This window comes from Erythrolamprus reginae, chromosome 9 (assembly GCF_031021105.1).
Source record: "Erythrolamprus reginae isolate rEryReg1 chromosome 9, rEryReg1.hap1, whole genome shotgun sequence".
NCBI classification, from domain to species: Eukaryota; Metazoa; Chordata; class Lepidosauria; order Squamata; family Dipsadidae; genus Erythrolamprus; species Erythrolamprus reginae.
The window spans coordinates 35,653,678-35,670,205 of NC_091958.1; positions in this window are offsets into that span (position 1 = coordinate 35,653,678).

Sequence of the window (16,528 nt, forward strand, 5' to 3'; positions counted from 1 at the left end):
TATAAACCAGCCAAACATTCTGCCTGAGATTTTAAATGCAAAGCATATAATTATGTCCTGAACATTACATATTTGGCAATCAAATTATCATTGGTTGTATTTTAGGATGGCGATGCATGAAAATGCCCAACCTCGCTCTCTCTAACAAGCAGTCAGTCTACAATCTTCAATATAGTAGAGAGTCTGCATTGTCTATACAGGCTGTAAATTCAAACCACCTTTTTCTCCAGCCATACAGACATGAACAAATGAGGTTATAATTCACAGGAGTCTCACCAGCCCTTTCTCCCCCACTTCAACCAATAACAAGCCTGCACTATAACTCAAACTTTTTTCCCAGTTTCTTTCCACCCTCCAGGAAAACAAAAGGATTTTAAAAAGAGGAGGAAGGGGGGGGGGGAGGAATTAAACACTTTACTTGCTTTAAAAATGAATAAATAAATTTGTATTTGAAAAGCTTACTGTTCCTGAAATCTGGTGCCTGGTGATACCATTGTAATAGTTGTTGTGTTTATGTTCCAACAGCTTATTTGAAAAGAGGGTGGTGGAAATGCACCACAGGTATCTGTCTTTGTCATGCCTCCCAGAATTTTCGACCAAGTAAGCCTCAGTTTCAAAGAGAGGTAGAACATGGATGCTTAAGGAAATGTATTTATCACTGTATTTCCCCTCTTTCATGCAGTCTTTATGCTTGTTTGTTAACTAGTATAGAGCATTAGTATGCTTGTCTCAACAATGTACTCAGGGGGAAAAAAAGCAGAAGCTGAGGAGGTTGGGGAGGAACATGGGCCATATCTGGGGAAGGCTCTGATGAGTGCTCTGCGTTGGAGGCAGAGCTGGGATCAGGGCCATCTGCTAGTTTTCAGCTACCTTCGGAGTCAGAGATAAGTGGGGCTGAAGAACAGCTGGAGCCTGTTCCTGATGTGTACATGTGCATAGCTATCAGGAGAAGGGAATAATTAAGGAACAGAGGTTGACAAGGGGATGCTGAATGGCCTCTCCCATAGGGAATAAATAGGAGCAAAAGGGTAAAAGGGTAGTGGTGTTTGCAGAAGACTACTATTATTGTTTTTGTTGTTGTTGTTGTTGTTATATTATTATTATTATTATTATTATTATTATTATTATTATTATTATTATTAATTAGATTTCTATGCCGCCCTTCTCCGAAAACTCGGGGTGGCTCACAGTATAAATATAGAAACAAAGCATACAAAACAAATCTAATACATTAAAAAAACTACAGCTAAAACCCCTATATATTACTCAGACAATCCAATCACACCATGCATCACATTTATAGGTCAGGGGGGGCAAGAACTAACTGCCCCAGGCCTGGCGACATAGGTGAGCCTTGAGACTCTTGCAGAAGGTGAGGGGGGCAGTACGAATCTCTGGGGGAAGCTTATTCTAGAGGGCTGGCCCCCCCCAACAGAGAAGGCTCCTCCCCTAGGCCCCACCAAATGACATTGTCTGGTTGACAAGACCTGGAGAAGGCCAACTCTGTGGGACCTAACCGGCTGGGACTTATGCGGCAGAAGGTGGTCCCGTAACTAATCTGGTCTGATGCCATGTAGGACTTTGTAGGTCATTACCAACACTTTGAATTGTGTCCAGAAACCAATCAGCAACCAGTGCAGTCCGTGGAGTGTTGGAGAAACATGGGTGTATCTAGGAAGACCCATGCGGCTGCATTCTGCACGATTTGAAGTTTCTGAACACTCTTCAAAGGTTCAATAGGTTCATTTGTGTGAAGATTTGCTTATTTGAGAGACTCCTTGTCAAATATTTCCTTGTTCAGCATTGTCTCAAGAAGCTATTGATCTGGCAACCATCCAAGGAGAGATAAGGCCTGTGTTTGCAACTCACCCTTGAAAGACTGTTTGCCGGGACGTTGCTGGATGTGAATGCTAAAAATTCACATTAGCGAAATAAAAAAGGGGTTTTTAGGACGAGGAGTCTGTTTCATTATTTGGTTAAGCCTAGCTTAGAACAGAAGTCGAAGAAATAAAGAGAAGGAAACCAACCATCAGTGAATGCGGAACTGCTGATGGTCATTTGATTATGTTGATGCAATAATTGTCAAAGACTGCTCTTGCAACCAAAACCATGTTATTAATCTCTGAATTTCTGGTAATAAATGCTGGACGGTGGGCAGGAGATGGCTAGAAGAGAAAGCCTGAGCAACACTTAATCTTTAATAAGGCACAGAGCTAGTCTATAACTGTCAGGTAGTAACATAAGAGGTATGCCTTTTGCTTGCTGCGTGGAATACAAAATGGCTTTCGTTGGCTATGTTACTTTTTGCTGGCTGGAGCTGGGAGGAAAACAAACGTCACCTCTGTGATTTTATTGAAACGAGCCCCGAAACGGTTCAACGCCAGGCATGATTTGATTCTCAACAAGCAACATTGTTGGCAGTGTAGCAAAGATTTGTGTACCTGGAGAGCTGAGATAGGTAGTTGTCAATTTACATCCACAATTGATCCCCAAATTTCTGTTGCTAACCGCGATGGATATTAAATCAGTTTTTGCCCCATTTTGCAGCCTTTTTGCCACAGTCATTGAGTGAATCAATGCAGTTGTTAAGTATATATGTATTTTTTATATTGGGGTTTTTTCTTCTTAGACTTTTTAATGTAAAACTGTTATTTTAGATTTTAATTATTAGATTTATTACCATGTATTGTTTTTATCACTGTTGTGAGCCGCCCCGAGTCTACGGAGAGGGGCGACATACAAATCTAATAAATAATAATAATGATAAAAGTAGTAACACAGTTGTTAAGTGAATCTGGATTCTCCATTGACTTTGCTCATCAGAAGGTTATAAAAGGAGATCTCAGGATATATTGACTGTCATAAACAAGGTCTGAACTTTGATCACATAACCACAGGAATGTGGCAACAGATATAAGTCAACCTATTCTCCAAAGCACCTGAGGGTAGAACAAGAAGCAATGGGTGGAAACTAAACAAGGAGAGAAGTAACATAGAACTAAGGAGAAATTTCCTGACAGTTAGAACAGTTAATTAGTGGAACAGCTTACCTCCAGAAGTTGTGAATACTCAAACACTAGGAGTTTTTAAGAAGATGTTGCATAACCATCTGTCTGAAGCTGTGTAGGGTTTCCTGCCTAAGCAAGGTGTTGGACTAGAAGATCTCCAAGGTCCCTTCCAACTTTGTTGCTGTTGTTGTTGTTATTAGTATGAAAAAAGGTCATAAGTCCCTTTATCTGCTCCATTGTAACTTTGATCACTAAACACTTGTAAGTCAATGACTACTGCCTCAATGGGGCAGTGGTTAGAATGCAGTATTGTAAGCTACATCTCCTGATCACCGGCTACCAGCAGTTTGACAGATGGAATCTCAATAGGCTCAAGGTTGACTCAGCCTTCCATCCTTCCAAGGTCAGTAAAATGAAACCCAAGATAGTTGGGGGCAAATATGCTTACTGTCTGTAAACCTCTTGGAGAGGGCTATAAAACACTGTGGAGTGGTATATAAGTCTAAATGCTAAATACAAGTTAGGTGATTAAACAGGCAGATCCAGGGCAAGCTAAGGGACATTTTGGTCTTCTCCTTCTTCTTGTGCCATATCCGTCATCAAACGGATGGTGATCATGTTGATGATCCTATTTTTATCAACAGACACATGAAAAAGTGCAGCTGAGTTTTGCTCAAACCAGTCCCCTCCATCTTCCAGTTTCAGGATCATTTCTTCTTCCTTCTCTGAATGTTAATGTGCTGGTTTAATTTAAGTCAGTTTCCACAGAGAGCTATTGGCTAATTTTTAACATAGAGGTCTTCAAACTTGGCAACTTTAAAACTTGTGGACTTCAACCCCCAGCTGGAGAATTCTGGGAGTCTTAAAGTTGCCAAGTTTGGGGACCCCTGTTCTAACAGATCACTTAATTCTTTCACAGAGTTACTTATGGTATTTTGCAAAGCAGCCGTTTGATATGACAGCAAATGGAACTGTGCCAGAAAATTAGTTGATGGTTTTCTTAAGTTAGTTTGATGGTTTGATATAAATCAGTTGAGTTTCATCGTGATTGACTTTGGATTGAGTGTTTTTATTTTATAGATCCAATTCACATTAAGAAGCATTAAGGCTTGTCAGTGCAAATAAGTTAATAAAATAATTTACTTGTAAATGACAAAAATACAAGCTTGAATTCCACCCTTGAGGAGGCTGTCTTAGAAACTAATATTGGTTGAGGTTTCTCTTACAATTTCACCAAAGTTTCCTTTGCCTCTCAAATAAACTTTGTCTCCCTTTCTGGAACTGGATCAATTCAGTTCATTCAATTGATTTACAGTCTCAAAGCAGTAAAATGAAGAATTTAAAATGCAGAAACAACCCATAAAACAACACTGTAAAAATTAAATTACAGTAACAACAAATGAGCATGATACAATTAATAACCAAAAGGGTATCAATCAATTTCTGCAACCTGTAACTATTGCAACAAATGTGGTGATCATTATTGTGGTTGTCCAAAACAGGTCTTGCAGAAGGAAAATGGCAATTTCTTGATCAGGAAGAACATTCATATCTTTGATAGTTGCCAGATTCTATGGGTTATACTATGAATATTTTAAAAATATTTGGGTTGGAAGTGGATTGCCTAGGAACTTGACGTTCATGGCCTACTCAACTGTTTTTATTGTTGGTTGATTTTCCATTTCAGAGGGGATTTTTCCTATCATATTTGATAAGAAAATATGATATTTCCTATCATCATTCCTATAAACCATCTCCTCCCACTTATGATTGTAAGACTGTAACTTGTTGCTTGTATCCTTACGATTTATATTAATATTGATTGTTTCCTGACTGCTTATTTGTATCTTATGAAAATCATTAAGTGTTGTACCTCATGATTCTTGACAAATGTATCTTTTCTTTTATGTACACTGAGAGCATATGCACCAAAGACGAAATCCTTGTGTGTCCAATCACACTTGGCCAATAAAGAATTGAATTCTCTTCTACTCTACTCTATTCTATTCAAAATGGATTCTAGAGAAAACCTTTGCAGTAACTGTTTTGAAGAATAGGATGGAATTAGACTTTTTTCAGAATATTGCCTACTAGGGTTTATTTCTGTGAGTTGACAAACCACAATCTCCTTCATTCTGCAGTACCATTAGTGGGTCATAAAAAAAATAAGAAAGAATCCACTTTTGTTGTCTTCATTTGGGGTTAATTCAACTGTAGGAAGCAGGGAAGCTGTAAAACACTAGGCAAATAATTTGTGATTGTGAAAGGGCCACTTACATGTGCAAAAACTAGCTCAATCACAACACAAATATCAATTCATGAGGTTTCCATCAAAATGGTCTCCCTTGAAATCAACTCCCCCCCGCCCTTGGAATGAAGATGGGTAGATTAAAAAAATAGAATAAACTTTCATTCTAATATTATTGACAAAACCTGGGTATGTTTGGTCCATGCACCATTTGAATATCTCAGGATTGCTCTGTGCATTTCATCCAGTGTATTGTGGTCCTAATTTATCGAGGACCCTGATTATTTTGATGCTGGCAGAATTTGAAAGAAAAAAAATAGGTTTAACTGGGTGAGGGAGAGAAACAATATAAGATTGACAGTTCTCTGTCTTTTATATCATACATATTCCCACACTGAGAATAAATCAGATTTAACATAGCAGTCATAATTCTTGGGTGTTAAAATTCTGTTGATGTTCCTGTAATTGGTTGATCTATTATAAAGAAATAATGTAGAAGATGCCTATAAGTGACACACACACACAAAAATGACAGGTGCATAAAGAGTTTAAAATAGCTCTCTGTCATTAAAAACAGTTGTGGCTTTCTTTCCAAGGTGGGTGTTTTAACTTGTCATCTTGGGGAGCCCACATTTATACAATGAATGCATACTTGGAAGTGGGAAGTGGGCAGGAATGAGCTTAATATAACAAGGACCATGATTTTTACTGAAATTCCCTTTGGAATTGGACCCCCACAGTTCTGCTCAGGTTAAAATGTAGTCGTCCCAGTATATAAAAATACAGGTGTGCCAAGGAAAGAGTTCCATTCTTTCTTAGAGATTTCCACCAGCAGGTTTAGAAACACTTGTAGCTCTGTAAATAAGCTTTTCCTGACTTACAGATATTTATGTATTTTATTTATTTATTATTAGAGTTGAAAGGGACCTTGCAGGTCATTAAGTCCAACCCCCTGCTCAAGCAGGAAACCCTACACAACCCCAACCAGATGGCAGGCCAATTTCCTTTTGAATCTGTCAAGTGATGGGGTGTTCACAACCTCTGCTGACAGGCCGCTCCACTGGTTGATCGTTCTCATTGTCAGGAAGTTCTTCCTTATTTCCAGGTTGAATCTTTCCTTAGTCAGTTTCCATCCGTTACTCCTGGTTTGGCCCTGTGGTGCCCTGGAAAACAGTGTGACTCCCTCCTCTCTGTGGCAACCCCTCAAATATACTGCTATCATGTCCCCTCTGGCCTTCCTTTTTGCTAAACTATCCATGCCCGGTTCCAACAACCTCTCTTTATATGTCTTAGTTTCCAGTCCCTTTATCATTTTAGTTGCTCTTTTCTCTCCTTTCTCTAGAGTTTCAATGTCCTTTTTGTAGTGGGGTGGCCAAAATTGAATGTGGTTCTCCAGATGTGGTCTGACATGACAGCAGTGTTCCAATAGTTAAGGGGCTGCCATAAGGAAGAGGGGGAGCAACTCATTTTCTAAAGCACAAGAAGGCAGGGCAAGGAGCAATGGATGGAAACTAATCAAGTGACCTAGAACTAAGGAGAAATTTCCTAACAGTGAGAACAATTAACAAGGGGAACGGCACGGCAAAGATCCGAAGACCAGCTGGCTAGCTGGAGACATGCATGTAGGGAAGGGCTGCCCATCTTTGGTGCTCCCAGTGGTGTTTTCATGCGTTAGCATGAGATTCGGCTTCCTGTGCATGCACAGAAACCAAATCTCACATGAAGATGCTCATGTGCATGAGATTTCGCCGATTTTCAGCAATTTCTTTGCTTCCGCACATGCACTGAAGCAAAAAAAAAACCCTACCAAAAATCCGTGAAATCTCACATGCACAAGCGTCCTCCCATGAAGCTGAATCTCATGTGGGCATGCACATGCACGTGTCGGAACACAGAGATGCATGTGCATCTCCAGTTTTCCAACTGGGACTGCACACCGGACCATCCATGTAACAACAATTGGACAGGGAGTCTTTGTTCACGGTCACTCATGCACTTATTGCCTCGAGGTTTGACTACTGCAATGCTCTCTACATGGGGCTACCTTTGAAGAGTGTTTTGAAACTTCAAATCATCCAAAATGCAGCTGCACGAGCGGTTATGGGCCTTCCAAGGTATGCCCATATTTCATCATCACTCCCTGGACTGCACTGGCTGCCGATCTGTTTCCAGACGCAATTCAAAGTGTTGGTTATGACCTATAAAGCCCTACATGGAATAGGACCAGATTACCTCTGAGACCACCTTCTCCTAGTGTCCGGACAGGTCCCACAGAGTTGGTCTCCTCAGGGTCCCATCAGCCAGTCAATGCCAGCTGGCAGGGCCTAGGAGAAGAGCCTTCTCTGTGGGGGCCCCTGCCCTCTGGAATCAGCTTCCCCTGGAGATTTGCACTGCGCCCACCCTCCTTGCCTTCCGAAAAAGTTTAAAGACTCATTTTTGTCGCTAGGCCTGGGATCATGAGATCTTTTCTCCTGACCAACGAGGTTTTTTTAGTGTGTTCTATTGGAGTAAATGATAATGAATGTTTTAAATTATTTTAGAATTTTTAGGTTTTTTTTATTATATTAATTGGATTAGATGTACTACTATGTTTTTATATATGTTGTGAGCGACCCCGAGTTCTCGGAGAGAGGCGGCATACAAATCCAATTAATGAAACCCACTACTACATGCACGATGGAGTTGGGCTGGGGTGATAGCTGGCATCTCTCTCTCTCACACACACACACACTCAGGTATTTTCCCTTTATAATAAACAGCAGCCACAGGAAGTTAAACAATTGATCTGATTGACACTTGTAAATAAACATTTGTTTGCCCAACCATGTAGCCTTCTTCTTCCTTCTCTTCTCCTCTTGGAAACAATTAGGGATAGAGAGAGACTCAAAATCAGATGAGGAAAGAGCGGAGACGTTTATCCTCTTGTAAAGCAGCTGATTGGTTGGTATCAGATTAGCTAAGAGAAATCCAGCCAGATCAGAGTTGTGTATTTATCAGGATGTTGTAATTGACCCCAAGAGACTGGTACAACTTTGTTCAGCTCACTGCTGGGATGAATGCAATTACTTCTTAGTTGCTTTGTTCTTTCGAGGGTGAACTTCAAATCCCTCATGCTTAAATGCAAAGAATGAATAACCTGTGACCAAAGATACGAAATTTAGAGAAAGATGTACAAAATCAGCTAGGTGTGTCACTCAGATAACCTCAAGCAAGATATAGTTGGAGAAAGTTAATGAATGTTGACTGAACACAATCTCTCTCTCTCTTTCTCTCTCTCTCTCTGTGTGTGTGTGTGTGTGTGTGCATGTGAATTTAATTGCTTTCACGCTCCTCAAGGTTTATATCTAGTTCCAGTGTTTTCTCCTTCTGGAGAGAAATGATCCTATTTGTTTTTCTGTTTGTTCTCCATCCTTTCTGAGGTTCAAACATGGTGGTGCTATCTTTATTCTGCTCTGATAAAAGATGCAATTTAGTGATAAGGCTCAAAGAATCTGCTTTGAGTGATGGTGGCGAGCTATGGAGAAAGTTGTAAACAAGTGTAAGAAGATGATGGTGCTGTAAGCCTTGACCTGCCTTTCCACGGCTTTCATTTGTTACAACATGGAAAAGATATTTCTACATATTGGCCAACATTTTATTAAAGTTTATTGCAAGATAAAATAGAAATACAAAGGGAGGGAGGGAGAGGGGGAGGAAGGAAGGAAGGAAGGAAGGAAGGAAGGAAGGTCTCTTGATTAAGGCATGAGGCTAGGAAGCAAAATGGGAATTCAAATCCCATTTTAGCCATGAAAGACAACCCACCTCATAGAATTGTGATTGTGATGAAAATTAGAGGAGGAATGTGTGTTGGATATGTTCATCACTTTGAGTTATGGGCCTTTAATTATCATAGTTGCTCTTCTCTGCAATTTTTCCCCCAACTCCAAATTCTCAATATCTTTTATAATGTGGTACTCAAACTGGATGCTGTATTCCAAGTGGGGTCTTACTAAGTTTTTATCAAGTGGTACTAATGCTTCACGTAATCTTGACGCTATCTCTATTTATTCAACTGAGGATTGGCATTTTTTAGCTGCTTTTGCACACTGCAAATTTTAAGACTTTGTGGGGGAAAAAACCCACAGTAAATGAAAAAAAAATATAGCAAAACTTTTGTCAATAACTAAATACTCTCTTAAATCAAAGACCCGTGTCCGAAATATCAGCTGTTGGGAGTGATGGAAGAAGACTGCGAAGGGCCATTTTAAGAGCGATCGGATGAGGTGCAGCAGGGTAAAACTTCTTGTGAATTATTTTCTTTATTGCTAACATTAGTTTCCCTTTCAGACATGCAACATTGCACACATGCCATTCATCTAAAAGCATACAAACCGACCTCCCTACTTCCTGTTCCTGACTTTTAGAAGAGAGTGAAGTGTGACGTACTGATTTATGGTTTATTTGCTTTACCGTTTGGAGATTAACTCCCTCTCTCTGCCAGGAATAACAATATACTTCGACTACCATGTTAGTATGCCTGTCCTAAGCTGCTGCTAAGTGCATACTTATTATGAAATTCTCTGTAGAGGTAATAGAAACATAGAAACATAGAAGACTGACGGCATAAAAAGACCTCATAGTCCATCTAGTCTGCCCTTATACTATTTCCTGTATTTTATCTTAGGATGGATATATGTTTATTCCAGGCGTGTTTAAATTCAGTTACTGTGGATTTTCCAACCATGTCTGCTGGAAGTTTGTTCCAAGCATCTACTACTCTTTCAGAAAATAATATTTCTCATGTTGCTTTTGATCTTTCCCCAACCAACCTCAGATTGTGTCCCCTTGTTCTTGTGTTCACCCTCCTATTAAAAACACTTCCCTCCCTTTAACATATTTAAATGTTTCTATCATGTCCCCCCTTTTCCTTCTGTCTTCCAGACTGTACAGATTGAGGTCATTAAGTCTTTCCTGATAGGTTTTATGCTTAAGTCCTTCCACCATTCTTATAGCCCGTCTTTGGACCCGTTCAATTTTGTCAATATCTTTTTGTAGGTGAGGTCTCCAGAACTGAACACAGTATTCCAAATGGGGTCTCACCAGTGCTCCATATAGCGGGATCACAATCTCACTTTTCCTGCTTGTTATACCTCTAGCTATGCAGTCAAACATTCTACTTGCTTTTCCTACCATCTGACCGCACTGCACCATAATCAAGGACTTTAATTAAAACTTAGTTGGCATTCTCTCATGGCTAGCTAGAACCTTGTTCTAGAATGTACAGGCCATCTTTTCTGGAAGTCCAATCTCATGCCTCAATGGTAATCTTCATTCTAAGCTGACCCATCTTGGCCGCGCGAGCAGTCTTGGGCCTTCAAAGAAATGCCCACATCTCACCATCACTCCGCGGACTGCATTGGCTACCAATCAGTTTCCGGGCACAATTCAAAGTGTTGGTTATGACCTATAAAGCCCTACATGGCACAGGACCAGATTATCTCCGAGACCGCCTTCTGCTGCACGAATCCCAGCAACCGGTGAGGTCCCACATAGTTGGCCTCCTTAAGGTCCCGTCGACCAAACAATGTCGGTTGGCGGGACCTAGGGGAAGAGCCTTCTCTGTGGGAGCCCCGGCCCTCTGGAATCAACTCCCCCCTGAGATTCGCACTGCCCCCTCCCTCCTTGCCTTCTGAAAGAGCTTAAAAACTTATCTTTGCTGCCAGGCTTGGGACTCTTATATCTTCCCCTGACCACTGAATGCCTTAAGTATGTTTGCTGAGTGTTTGGTTAATAAGTTAATTTTTTAGGTTAATCTTCTCTTTTTAATTGTTTTTAATATTGTAGTACTAATTGGATTATATTATTGTTCTGTTTTTATATATGCTGTGAGCCGCCCCGAGTCCTCAGATGGGGTGGCATACAAATCCAATTAAATAAATAAATAAATAAAATAAATAAATAAATAATTGCTATTGTTACTTCCCTTTAGCAAGACAAGGAGACAATGTCATGGTTTGGGCAACTTGCATAAAAGCATTGTTCTAAGATTCATTCCTGATCTTTTTGCGCCTCAATTTTATCTTCTCAGATGCTTGTCGCAAGAAGTTGACACTCAGATAATTAGTGCCAGGAGAACTTGCTATGACATTTTGTTTGCACTGATGATTTGATTACTTAACACAATAGCATGCGTAAATCACACACAGATCAAGCCACCATCACCAGAGTGGAAGAATGAAAAGTGATGGTCATCTGCTGCAGCCAATTGGGCATAAATTAATTTTGGTACAAATGGTTCTGTCGTAATTCATTTTCCATCCGTAAAGTCCTGTTGTCTCAGGGCAGGGATGTCAGATGGCAACATCATTGTCTTCTGAATTAGTCGGGTGATGAGTGTTTTAACATGGTATATGCTGAATTAGTGGCTAAGCTGCTAGACCTGTGACTTTTGTTTAATTTGGGTGAACCAGTAAATGTGAATATAGTGTGTTTATGTGTGTGTGTGTGTGTGTGTGTGTGTGTGTGATAATTCCTCTATGCTACTTATCATACCAATATACATAGTTGTGATCCTATGCTATGCATGAAGCTGAAAAAATGATATTTTTTTTGGTCCTTATTATTATTATTAGACATTGCAATGCTGTACATCCAAGAATGGATGTTGTGGTTCCTGACCAGCAGTGGGTGGCTGGTCTGGTTCTGTGAACCAATAGCGGTGGTTGGAGGAAGCTCCGCCCACCCACCCCGGACACTTCTGCATTGCGCGCAGACGTGAATGCAAACTGGTAGCCATGGGAATTTAGAACCCATCATTGTTCATGATTAATAAAATATATGCTGCTGGATCTAATCTGGGTCAGTCACTGGGATCAAAGATTTACTCTCTTGCTGAAGCCCATCCTTAGGGAACTTCTCTGTACTTTGTCTGCTTTGGGCTATTGTATATGCTTCGAGCTGTTCTATACTTCATATTTATGTGGTGTGTACCTGTTGGTAAATTGGGGAGTTGATGGCTGGCTATTGGTTGTTGTTTCCTTATGTTGCCATGCCCTCGGCTCCTAAGTACTTGATAAGCTGGTAGTAGACTATTTACTAAATCTGCACCACTGTTATTACTAGTTTTTTCTCATCATTCCTATCACCCGCTTCCTCCCACTTATGACTGTGTGACTGTAACTTGTCCCTTGAATCCTTAAGATTTTTAATAATTTTGATTGTTTCCCCATTGATTATTTGATCCCTATGACAATCGTTAAGTATTGTACCTCATGATTCTTAACAAATATATATTTCCTTTATGTACACTGTGAGCATATGCACCAAGGCAAATTCCTTGTGTGTCCAATAAAGCATTCTATTCTAAAATCAGCAATCCTGTTGACTGATAAAAAGCCCCTTTCCTAGGCTTCAATCATTTCCATGGCTATCTTTGTACCTGTTTGGCCAACAATCTTAGTAGCTGCAAAATTGAATGTAACAATTGCAACAAACAATGAGTTTGGGTCTTCTTGTCTGATTGCTCACTTGAAGCTTTTCAGGGATACTTTGCCATTGCCTCCTTCCAAGGGCTGAGAGCAAGTGACTGGTCCAAGACCCTCTAGATGGCTTTGTGCAGGAATAGACCGGACATCTCCTATTTTCTAGCACAGCATCTTCATCACTAAAGTGGCTCATGTATACGTAGATGTAATTTCCAAAACTGCTTCTCCATTCCACATAACTTTAGCCTGTTACGTTCACATGCCCATGGTGATGGATGGACACACACATACACACACGCACACACACACGCACACACACACAAACACTATGTATGGGCCGGGATAACAGAAAGTACCCTGGAGATTTAAAAGGGTTTCAGGGAGCAACCGATTTGTCTTCCGGTTAAATGGATTTTTCTATGATTGATCATGCTTTCCCTGGCAGCCAGTTTGTGAACAGGCAAGACCTCTTCCCCAGCCCAAGGCAGCCATTTGATGAAACTGCCACAGCCTATTTTCCAAAGCCTTAGTAATATTTTTTCACACCCTCCAAGGTTGCGCCTCTCTCTGCTCTATAAAGAAAACCTCCACCTGAATATATGCTAATCCCCGAAGTTAATTCACTTAATGCACTATCCGGTGGCCATAGGAAGGTCATTTGAACCCCCCTGGATTAATAACCATCAGACCTTTAGAACTACTTATAGTCTCTGGTTTCGTCCTGACCCAATTAATGGATGGTGTGGGTTTTTTTTGAGAAAACAGGCAGATACAGTGGTACCTCTACCTAAGAACGCCTCTACTTACGAACTTTTCTAGATAAGAACCGGGTGAAACCTCTGTGGGTCTTCTCTAGAAATATCCTGGGAGAAAAAAGGGCCGGAAAAGACAGGGAGAAGCCTCCGTGGGCCTCTCTAGGAATCTCCTGGGAGGAAACAGCACTGGAAAAGTTGGGGAGAAGCCTCCGTGGGACTTCTCTAGGAATCTCCTGGGAGGAAACAGGGCCTCCACCCTCCCTGTGGTTTCCTCAATCGCACACATTATTTGCTTTTACATTGATTCCTATGGGAAAAATTGCTTCTTCTTACAAACCTTTCTACTTGAGAACCTGGTTACAGAACGAATTAAGTTTGTATCTAGAGGGTTGGTTGGTTGGTTGGTTGGTTGGTTGGTTGGTTGGTTGGTTGGTTGCTTGCTTGCTTGCTTGCTTGCTTGCTTGCTTGTCAAACATGTATAGGGTAGGAGTAGTTTGTATAAACATAATATAAGTAAAAAGTAATGATAAAAAAGAACAATAGGAGAGTAGGACAGGGACAGTAGGCACAGTTGTATGATAGGAGAAAGAACTAGAAGGAAGCCAGCCTTTCCCCACCATGAAATGAAATGCAGTACAGTGATCCCTCGCTACTTCGCGGTTCATCTTTCACAGATTCACTATTTCACGGGTTTTCAAAGGGGGCTTAAATTCATTAAATTCAATGAAAATTTTAAATCCATTAAAAATTCATCAAATTCTTCTATAGTACTACTGTACTCTATTAAAGAAACTGGTAGGATATCACATGTGGTTCCAGCTGAGAAAAATTACAGAATGACTATTTAATTCAGGGGGGGTTTAAAAGTCCAAATATTCATTAAATACATAAAATAATATATTTCCTCTACTTCACGAAAATTTATTTTTATTTATTTTATTTATTTATTTTGTCCAATACACAATAATACACAATGAAGGTAACAGAGGACACCTTTGAGGAAATAGAATTAGAGAAAGAATAGAAGAGAGAGTATAGGATAAAATAATCAATGAGAGAATAGAAGAAAGATATAGGGATAGAAGAGAAGATATATGGGATATAGGAGAGACAATAGGACAGGGGTCAGAAGGCACTCTAGTGCACTTATGTACACCCCTTACTGACTTCTTAGGAATCTGGAGAGGTCAACCTTGGACAGTCTAAGGGTAAAATGTTGGGGGTTAGGGGATGATACTACGGAGAGGTCTTGGAACGCATCCCCCATGAAAAATGAGGGATCGTTGTAGATGAATTGGAGATCATTGCCTGAGTCAGTATGGCTAAAAGAAAAAAGAAAAAGAAACAAAGCAAAGTATGACTTTTGACGTATGTCAACAAATGGGCCAGTGAACGTTACCTTCTCACTGAACTGAGTGCAGATAAAGAACAACCCCATTCCTTTTTTAATTTTTTTTGGTTCCCAAGAAATGGTCAGTGGCCCTCTGTTCCCATCGCTCACGATTTTAAAAATTGCATCTTGAATTTTGCTGACAGCTGACGTGTGCCAGCTTTTGGAGGATCCCCCCCCCCCTTCTCAAACTTCCTTTGCTCTGGATTTCATTCCTTGTGAATTCTGGTTTTTCTAATAAAGTTGTAATGAATCCCAGAGCTGGAGTATATGCACATTTTGTATCAACTTTGTGGCTATTTCCTCTGTGTACCCTTCTCTCCTTCTACATAATATGTTGCAAGGAAACCCATTGATGTTATTCTGTATACCAGTGATTTTCAACCTTTTTTGAGCCGTGGCACATGTTTAACATTTACGAAACCCTGGGGCACATTGAGCGGGGGGGGGGGGGGGGGGCTAAAAAAAGTTTGGACAAAAAAATTCTCTCTCTCTCTCTTCCTCCTCTTCACTCTATTTCTTTCTCCCTCCCTCTTTCTCTCCCTTCCTTCCTCTTTCTTTCTCTCTCTCCCCATCCCTCTTTCATTCTCTTTCATCCTTCCTCTCTTTTTTGCTCTCTTTCTCTCTCTCTCTTGCTTTCTTTCTCTCTCTTTCTCTCTATCTCTTTCTCTCTCTTTCTTTTGTTTTCTCTCTCTCTCTTGCTTTCTCTCTCTCTCTTGTTCTCTGTCTCTCTCTCTCTCTTTAGCTCTCTTTCTTTCTTTCTCTCTCTCTCTTGCTTTCTTTCTCTCTTGCTTTCTTTCTCTCTCTCTTGCTTTCTTTCTCTCTGAGCTTCGCGGCACACCTGACCATGTCTCGCGGCACACTAGTGTGCCACGGCACACTGGTTGAAAAACACTGCTGTATACTTTGGCAGTAGAAGATCCTTGCAAATCTGTATTGTGTGCTCTCTCCTCCCTGCTGATAAAATGGCACACAAAAGAGATTGTATCTGTCTACACATGCCCACTATTAAAGCAGGATGGAAAAACAGAACTGTGGTGCCACTTTACATGTCACTGATAACACAGTTGCTTTTTTTTCTCCCCATTTTGCAAAACATGTGAGGCTTCCATAGCCTAATTGGGAAGCCCTGTGCAGTTTAACTGCTGTGCTTTGGTCTCAGTCAGAATCATTAACAGTTTTTAATCCAAGCCAAATTAAAATTCCTTTTGCTCTCGATTTGCCAACAGTTACCAACTGTTTAGGGAAAACTGCTTTCATATTAAATAGATCAGAGTTATTGGTTTACGTGTTGGTGGCTCTCATCGAATTAGTAGACAGTAAATCAGTCTCTCTCTCTCAGCATACCTGTCATTTTGCTGCTATTATAAAGTAGACATTTAAAAAGTAGCTTCAATTGTCATTTGCAGATGTGTGGGTCTGTCTGTCTGTCTGTCTGGCTTCACATTATGAGCCCCCAATTAAATCCAAAGTAGAAATTCAAACACACACAGTTGTAAAGTAAACAAAGTTGGTTTATCAAAAAGGAAAATACAGTGTTCCCTCGATTTTCGCAGGGGATGCGTTCCGAGACTGCCCGCGAAAGTCGAATTTCCGCGAAGTAGAGATGCGGAAGTAAATACATTATTTTTGGCTATGAACAGTATCATAAGCCTTCCCTTAAC